The sequence below is a fragment of the Narcine bancroftii genome, chromosome 3, assembly GCF_036971445.1.
Source record: "Narcine bancroftii isolate sNarBan1 chromosome 3, sNarBan1.hap1, whole genome shotgun sequence".
NCBI classification, from domain to species: Eukaryota; Metazoa; Chordata; class Chondrichthyes; order Torpediniformes; family Narcinidae; genus Narcine; species Narcine bancroftii.
Window position 1 is genome coordinate 273,993,664 of NC_091471.1, and position 9,939 is coordinate 274,003,602.

Consider the following 9,939-nt stretch of genomic DNA (forward strand, 5'->3'; position numbering starts at 1 on the left):
ACTGAAGACAGAGTGCATGATTAATAGCAGCTTTTAACAGTATGCAGGAACAGAGGGACCTTGGGGTCTAAGTCCATAGATCCATCAGAGTTGCTGTGCAAATGGACAGGATGGTTAGGAAAGCAATGCTGCTAACCTTCATTAGTCAAAAACCCACAGCATAATGTCACAATTCTGCAAAACAGTTAAGACCACACTTAGGATATTGTATTCAGTTCTGGTCTCTTCGTCACACAGGAGGTGTAGAAGCTTTAGATAGGCTGCAGAGGAGATTTACTAAGATGCTGCTTGGAGAACATCAATGGGGAAAGGTTGAGCGAGCAAGGGCTTTTTCTTTGGAGCGACAAGAGGATGAGAGGAGACTTAATGTGTGTAACATTATGAGAGGCATTGATAGAGTGGACAGTGACCAACATTTTCTTAGGGTGGCAGTGGCCTATACCAGAGGATAATTTTTAAGGTGAGTGGAGGAATGTTTAGGGGAGATATCAGAAAGTTTTATACATAGAGAGGGGTGGGAACCTGGTCTGGACCACCGGGGATGCTAATACAAAAGGGACATTTAAAAGAATGGATGTGAGAAAAAATGGAGAGTTATGGGCAGCAAGGGAGGGAAGGGTTAGATTGGTCATGGAGTAGGTTTGCAACATCGTGACTTGAAGCTCCATCCTGTGCTATACTCCTCTATGAAATCTCTGATCAGCCCCATAATATGATCAACTCTGCATGTGATGGATTTGATTGTGTTTAAATTAATCAAATGGATTTTTAAAAGCTGAAAAGAGGTTGTTATTTACAGGGGTGAAAATATTTTGATCCTTCATGTTTTCAAAAATGCTGTAAAATTAGAATATTGCATGTTTAGCACATTTCAAGAGTACCTGGATATGTGCTCGAAAAACTGTGAGCTGCAGAGTGAGAGAGCCAGTACTAGAAGATGACTTTAAGCTGATCAGCTCTTTATGGCTGAGCAATGCAGGCTGAATGGCCTCCTTCAGTCAGATAGATTTCCTGAAATTCAGTCCAGAATTTAGTTGCAGAGGCAGCAAATACAAAATGCAGGAATATTTGGACCCAACAAGAGGTCCTCACCGGTAAATCTCTTCCCAATCCTTGACAAGGAGTAAATATGTTTCAGCTCAGGCAGTCTGAAGGCCGTTAATTCATTGTTCGTGAATGGCATTTGTTTTTATTTCCAATGTTTTCAATAATAACATTCCCATGTTAAAGCTTGGCTGAACTTTGGAATTTTGGTAATGATGTACTTTTATTATGTGTTATTTTAAACAGTTTGAAGCAGACATTAATATCAAAGAAGACCAACACCTAACAACTTTTTGTACATATGCTTTTGTGCAAAAGGTAAAATGTGGGAAAACTATACAGTTTCCCAGGAGTTGGCTTTATATTAAAGGGTAAACTCTTAATGAAAAGTTGCTGAAACTATGTGCCTGCAGATTTCTAACATGATATTCTTACAGTTATTTATTTTTACATTGGTTAACCAAATCACTGGATTATTTTTAAATTACTTAATTGTCAAAAGTATATTGTTGTTTTATCTTTGTCATTTATTTAATCAGTTGACTCATTTGAAGTAAAATAATATGTACTTTTTGGTAACTGTTTAAGCAATTTTCATTTTCGTAAATCTGGGAAAATATTCCCAGTATTTCATGTCACAGTTTGTCAAATAAACATTTAATTGCATAAGTAGATTTGCAGTATATCTCATTTATTGGAGGATCAAAATATTTACACTCTTGTATCTAATGTCTTTTAATTTTTGTCCAGCTGTTTTAGATTTATTTGTTGTTTAAAAACCATTAGATCTTCAGATATCTGTTTATATACATAGTTAGTGGATTTACATGCAGTTACAATCAATTCACCAGAATATTTTTGATCATGTTCAGAGGTTAAAGAGAGATATCCTTGAGATTTTATTTCTAAGTTTTTGTTGCATTTGCTTTTCTGACCAGTAACTTGGCTGGAAGTGATGGTGTGTAAAACTGAATGTGACTGTGTATGGAATTAGATGTGATGTTGTAAGGAATTGGAGGTGACAGTGTATTGAATTAGAAGTGATGGTGTATGGTATTCGATGTGATGGTGTATGGTATTCGATGTGATGGTGTATGGTATTGGATGTGAAGCTGTATGGTATTGGATGTGATGGTGTATAGAATTGGATGTGACGGTCTATTGAATTGGATGTGTTGGTGTAGAGAGTTGGATGTGACAATGTATTGAATTGGATGTTATGCTCTACAGCACAGGATATAGAGATATCCAGAAGTTCTGAAAAATTGGTACTGTATGGGTTTAACAGAACAACTGAGCATATGTCCACTTAGGTTGACCCAACAAATCTGATGCCCTACCCATATCCCACCACCTGTATTCAACCTCCAACATTGGCTCTGTTCTGTTCAAAACAAAAATGTCATTTGATATCGTGGACTCCTATAATACAGATTTTTCTAACTTCCAGCATTTCTTTAAAATGCCTCAACTATCAAGGATAAGAGAAGTAGGTACATGGGAGTACAACCATTTGCAAGTTTCTCTCTAAGTCCATCTTGATTTGGAGTTTTTTTTAACCATTCTTTCTGTGACTTTAGGACGATTAAATTTGTGGTCAGTATTATTTTTTTAAATGCTAACATTCCTCAGATCTGAAAGTTTGTTACTTCATAACAGCACAGAAGGATACTATTCAGCTAATTGAGAGTATGCTAACTCCCCTGGGGAATTAATCCTATCAGTCTCATTCCCTCTGCCCCAGTAAAGTATTCTTTTGCGCACATGCCCATCAATTCAAATTTGACTCTATTCTTGCTCTTAAGATAGCTAGATTAGTCAGTTGGCTTAGCAGCACTCCTTTGGGGCATGTGAGGTAACTGGAACTGGATGAAGTGCACATGATCATGGGGAGAATGTGCTAGACCTGCACAAACAGCTCCCTCGCAGAACAGCAAATCTCTAAGGACAACATGGCTTCATCTGATCCATTCCCTGGTGGAAGTTTTTCATAAAACTGAACAAAGCAAGCATTATTTACCAATCAAAATGATGGTTCAAAGGCTTTACAGAAAGATAGAGTCAATGAAGTTAACTGATTCAGACCTTAAGTATCGTTTTACAGGCTTTATTTTGCTTGATATGTCACAGAGAGTAGGTGACAGTTTTCACTGCTTCCCAACTCTGAAACCTACTTCTACAAGTACTTGTATTTATACAAAGAGCAGTACCAGAAAATAGGATCACATCATGGAATAAACCCATTGGAAACTACATCAAGACCTTCACTATAATTTGTGTACTAAAATCTTAGTTTTTCTAATATGAAGGAGAGTATCAATTATCACTGTTACCATATCAACAACAACTGCTAATGCCCTTGACAATGGTTAAGGTTTAACTTCTAAATAATATCTCGCTGAATAGATGCACTATTAAAACAGGCTGTTCGCCAACTATGTTAGGTGTCAATATCAAAAATGCAGCTTTCTTTCACAGAGTGACTGTCAATCTTCATAAAATTTCTTCCACAGATAGTGAGTTTTTTGACCTACATGTTCACCACCAATTTTGTGGCTTTGACCGAAATATCACAAATGAGCAGAGCCATTCATCCATTTCCCACGGTAGGATTCTATGACTCAAGGCGAGGCCCTCCAATTTCTTCTGGTGGTACAGAGGTGCAGTTACCTATCTGTGCAACGTACAGAAATTTGAACCATGGGCTTATCCACAGTAACTCGGCATTATTTTTAAAGTTGCTTCAAGAAGACAAACTTAATAGTGTCATCTCACACTATAGTGAGAGCTCTTCATGTCATCAGGATCTTCCACTTCAACCAGGGTTCTATTTCAGTGACAATTTAGGGACAGGAGCAGGAACCATGAGCTCCTGCTGTACAAGAGAACATTGAAGCACCCCCAAGCCAGGGGGTATTGCTGTACAATTTCAGATTTCAGCCACATTTTGCAGTTGAGATTCAACATCAAATCTACTACATGGCACATCTATTAAACTTGCTAGCCAAGTCACACATACTTTATGTACCTTTTGCAGCAATTTCTGCAAATGTTGTTGCAGGGTTTTAATGGGAAGGCAGTGGAGGGGTAAATATTGTATCCACAAAACTGAAGGTAATTAAGAATATTTGTTGATCTCATAATGTGGTATTGCATTGTGGGAGAGGAAAAACAAGGCAGAAAAAAGTGAACATAAATAAAGAAGGCTTTTCCCAAAAGCAAAAGCTATTGATATATGTTCAGTCAAGATACAGGGTAGGGCATTTTCATTGAACTGTGAAAACATCTTTGAAGAACTGAGATATTTATATAACATAATCTTCCGGGCATATTTTTCAAGAATATGTTTTACTTCTGCAAGAAAAGATTTAATCTCATCCTCTGCTCTCTCACCTGCAATCTCTGGATCTCTCCATTGCCACCTTCTCCCTTCATAAGACTCATAGAACAATGTCTTGCTATAACTCATTGTCTTCCAAGAACTTAAATTTGAACCAGAGTTGAAATGAAGTAGAAAGATCAAAGGGTCTAGATTGATAATTTGTTATAAGTAGCAACACAGGTTAACAGAGACTCACAAAGTACAAACAAACGAAGATTTATTTCTAGAGGTATATTGTTGAAAAATAGCAAAGTTACACAATATACAGATTCTGGTTAGATCATGCCAGCAATATTCTGGTCTTTAGATTGACAAAATAATCCATAGGTTTTGAAAATGATAGAGAAATTATAAGGGTGAAGCCATAGCTGAGAGGTTATAATCTATTCAATGTGTTAGTAAAAGCTACTGATAAAGATCTTTAAAATTATATCAGAATTTAATAAGGTAGATAGTGAAAAACGTTTCCACTTTTGGGATGAGGCAATTAGGCTCCTAAGAATGAGAGAGTTGTTAATAAATCCAGAATAAATTCAAAACCTGGATTGAGTATATATCTTGTAAGATCATGTTGTTTTTGAGGCAAAAAGATCAGATGTTTGTGTTGAGCCCAGAGGACCCCAAAACCCAGCAGCAATAGATATTCACCAAGACAAATGGTTACTTAAACAAACATTGCTTTTAATTATCTTTAAACATGAAAACAGGATCAAACTTTAAATTTTTACTATTAATTTAACCCGCTTCTAATTCTAAGCACCCATGTATGTAATGTGTGTCTATAAGTTCAAAAAAAATTATTTGATTCACAGTCCAATCTCACTTCTCACTCCTCCAAGTTCACTGGTTGCAGGCAATTCTTATACTATGCACAGAATTTAACATTTATGAATTTCACCAGGCTTTGGAACTTGAAAGGTAAATGGTTACCGCTCAGGAAGGTTCTTGTCAGTTTTCAGAGAGAGATTTGTTGCTTGATGGACACCAACTGATTCATTCTGATCAACCACTTCAGTGTCTCGCCGAAGAAACTTGCCCCCTTAGGGTTTTCCAGATAATAACCTCTTTCTTTCAGGTCACTACAGAGTTCCCTTTCTGCTTCCCTTATCTCAGGTGAAATATTATGCAGCCAGCAATCTCCTCTTGTATGGACCACAAGAGCTTTGAACAGGCTGAGCTAAGAACTCATAATCCAGCTTCAAAATGGGTTTTTCCCACAAGTTTGCCAGCTTGTCATGTTCCAGTCCCAGCTGGTCCTGCTGAACTGTAGAACTGATCTCTCTCTCTCTCTCTCTCTCTCTCTCTCGAATGAAATCTTCTGAGTTTGTTCATCTGTTGCTTTCCAAAACAATAATCCACTACTCCACACCATGACCAATTAACACTTACTCGGGAAGTCTTTATAGGCATTCTTCAAAGTTTTTGCAAAGGCACTTGGAGCCTGGAGTGTCTGGCTTGAGCAGAGCTCTGGCATTTTAAATGAGATCTGTTTTGAAGTATCCGTATGTGACCCAAACTAAAAAACTTGCCACAATTTATCTCCTATAAAACATATCTATATACAATATAAAATATAACATAATCTGTCACAGTTTGTCTTTCAGGCAGCTCCGGAGAGGGTGAGTAACTTGCAGATGGAACGATAATTAAATGTTTTCAAAGAAGCCTTCATTAAAGATGAAATAGTGAAACTTTTGGAATGCAGACGCAGCATGGCTTTAGAAAGGGAAGATCTTGTTTGACAAACTTGTTAGGATTCTTTGAGGATATAATGGGTGCGGTGGATAGAGGGGAACAGGTTGATGTTGTATATTTGGATTTCCAGAAAGCGTTTGATAAGGTGCTGCACAAGAGACTTATCAGTAAGTTACAGGAAAGTGGAGTCCAGGGAAGTATATTGGCCTGGATTGAAAATTGGTTGTCTGACAGGAGGCAGAGAGTCGGGATAAGTGGGAGTTTTTCAGGTTGGCAGAGAGTGGTAAGTGGGGTGCTGCAGGGGTCAGTGTTAAGCCCACAACTGTTCATCATTTACATTGATGACTTGGAGGAGGGGACAAAATGTGGTGTAGGCAAGTTTGCGGATGACACCAAATTGAGTGGAAGAGCAAATTGTAATGAGGATGTGGAGAGTCTGCAGAGGGATATAGTTAAGCTGGATGAGTGGGCAAAGGTCTGGCAGATGGAGTACAATGTTAGTAAGTGTGAGGTTATCCACTTTGGCAAGAAAAATAAAAGAGCTGAATATTATTTAAAGGTTGAAAAACTACAGCATGCTGTTGTGCAGAGGGACTTAGGAGTGCTTGTGCATGAATCGCAAAAAGTTAGGTTGCAGGTGCAGCAGGTTATTAAGAAGGAAAATGGAATGTTGGCCTTCATCGCTAGAGGAATTGAATTCAGGAGTAGGGAGGTAATGTTGCAACTGTACAAGGTACTGGTGAGACCGCACCTGGAGTACTGTGTCCAGTTCTGGTCTCCATATTTGAGGAAGGATATACTGGCTTTGGAGACGGTCCAGAGGAGGTTTACTAGGTTGATCCCTGGGATGAAGGGGTTGACTTATGATGAAAGATTAAATCATCTAGGATTGTATTCGCTCGAGTTCAGAAGAATGAGAGGAGATCCTATAGAAACATATTGGATTATGAAGGGTATGGATAGGATAGATGTAGGAAGGGGAAACTAAAACGAGAGGACACAGTCTCAAGATTCGGGGGAGTTGATTTAGGACAGAGATGAGGAAAAATAGTTTTTCCCAGAGAGTAGTGAATGTTTGGAATTCTCTATCCAGGGAAGTGGTTGAGGCTGCCTCATTAAACATATTTAAAATTCGGTTAGATAAATGTTTACATGATAGAGGAATTAGGGGATGTGGGGAGAAGGCAGGTAGGTGGAGTTAGGTCATAAATTAGATCAGCCATGATCGTATTGAATGGCGGAGCAGGCTCGATGGGCCATTTTGGGCCTACTCCTGTTCCTACTTCCTATGTTCCTATGAATGTGACTGAAAATAAAGTAAAATGCTTTAATATCAATATTTTCAGGGTAAGTACAGGAAAGTACTATTGTCTTTGAGACTTACTTTTACAAACAATCTAAAATACATTTATCCGGCATTTTCCAATTCCCATAAGTGTTGAATACCAGGGGTTTTACTGTATAAGGAAAAGTAAAACAGTGCAGGGACCCTGATGAAGAGTTTAGGTTCATAACATTAACCATTTTTCTATCACTGATGTTGCTTGATTGAGTTCCTTATGCATATTGCTTTTGGCTATAGATTCCAGAATTATCTGTCTTATGTGTGTCTTTTAGGTTTAAAAATTATATCCAAAACCATTCTTGCGAGTTGATTAAACCATTTTTGTGCTTAATAATGTAATTCTCATATTTACGGAACGTGTATTCCAATAAACTGCACAATTGTTTTCTGAGACTTCCATACCCACTTACCCATTCTAAGTAAGGGACCGTCAGAGATGCTCTCAAATTTGTTATTATATTGGACCAGTTTGCTCTTTCTCTTTATTTTGGTTTTGAGAAATGCTTTATTGACTCATAATTCACCCATGTAAAGAATCTGTGAGGATCTAGGAGTTGTCTCACATTTGGTGGATATTAGGATCACACTGATGAAGGCCTCCTGATTGTATCAGAGGTTTGGATCTCGAGCTTGGTTTGCCGATTGTTTGAATGAAGTCTGTGCAGCCGCAGCGGTGGTCGGAGTGCTGGAGGTGTCTCTGAAGTGACCCTCTTTTGCATCTTTTTTCCTATTGTTAGGGGCACTGGGCAATGTTCATAGTGACTCTTTGTTTGCCTTACAGCAGACAAAATTTGAATTATATAATTATATTACATTATTTAAGTATTATTACATGATAATAAAAGGAATCTTTGAACATATCACCTGCAGCTAATTTTTTCTGGATGTTTTTCTCAATAAATGGATTGAAATTAATAAACATTTCCTTTTTTTTGTCATAGTTCACATTTTCCACTAATCTTTTACATTTCAGTGTCTACTTAGTATATGTTTCATCTTAAACTTTCTTTCCTTCATCTTGCTTTTAACTGGAGTATATTCAATGTGAAGACTCAACTGCCCTGCTCTCACGAAAGAACTCTGCTCAAGAACTCAAGTCATTGAATCACCATGATTGCTTTGTCTCCCACTCTCTGATTGGCGGTTCTTCCGTTTAGAACATCTGCTGGTAAAGCTGAATTACTGAGTTTACCTTATATAGTCAAATTAAGTGCTAAACACATTTGAAGCAATATCCAGATCTGATAAAATGTTGTCAGATCCTAATACATTCTTGGATTTGAAAAAACAAAATTTGTGGTCGTTTTCAACAGATACTCGTCAGAAAGTCCACAAAGGTTTTACATTACTGCCATTACACTGAAATAAAACTAAAAAACTAATGTGGCAAAAATATGGAACTAGACTCCAAATCATTCCTGTCATGAGGAGAAATTACTTTTGCTGAAATAAGTGTATACGTGACCTTTTCCAGGGTATATGAAAAGCAGCACAGAATATATCCTTTGAACATGTCCCTATTGATATATTATAAGTTGGTAACATTACATGTCAGTGGTGGAAAGTGGTAACATCATTACAGTGCGATTCTTAAATAACAAAGGAAATTCTGATATTCCCAATAACTATAAACAGGTTTCTGTCTGTAACTGGTTCCACAAAAATGATTTATTTAAAGTTGGGCTGTAGATCTTCTCAAATATTCAGCTAAAGATATAATGATTTCATGTGATTTATAAAACAAACGATTAAAAGTCACGTCAAAGACAGAGGATTATTTAATTCAGGTGAAGTTAAGAGGGAAAATCCAATGTGGAACTGAAATTTAATTAAGAAGAGAAATTCTTGAAATGCATGTCAAGTTGTGGGGAATCCAAAACAGACATAAATATTGAAGTTGTAAAGCACCTAACCACATTTGTCAGAAAGCCTTTCAAAACACCAGAGAGTGTTTTTGAGAGCAGAGCAGTCAATGAAGTTTTGAAACCTTTCAAAACACAGCATACACATTCTAAAAAGTAAAAATGTTAGAATGGAAGATAATCATCACATAACAAGAAATAAAAGGGGAAATTACAGCTACTTTGCACAATGTTTTAAAATCTCTAGAATCACAGAAAGCGACCATTTGGCCAAATTACATTTGCAAGCTTTCTGGAAGAACAGTCTAATACTTCCCCCTGCTTCGTCAATGGTACCAGCATTTGGGTTTGTTTCAAAATCTTATCCAATCAATTGGCAAAAGCCCATATTAAATCTGCTTCCACCAGCCTTTCAGGCAGTGTGTTCCACAATAAAATTAGGTGGTGTGGAAAAGGTTTCTTCATCTGCTTTAGTTCTTCTGCCAGTCAACTTAAACCAGTTACCTTTCATTCTCAACTATTCTCTTTCCTAGGGATACACCAACCTCTGGGTATGAAGCCATATTTTATATTTACATTTGAAAAATGGAAAAGAAAATAGCCATTATCTT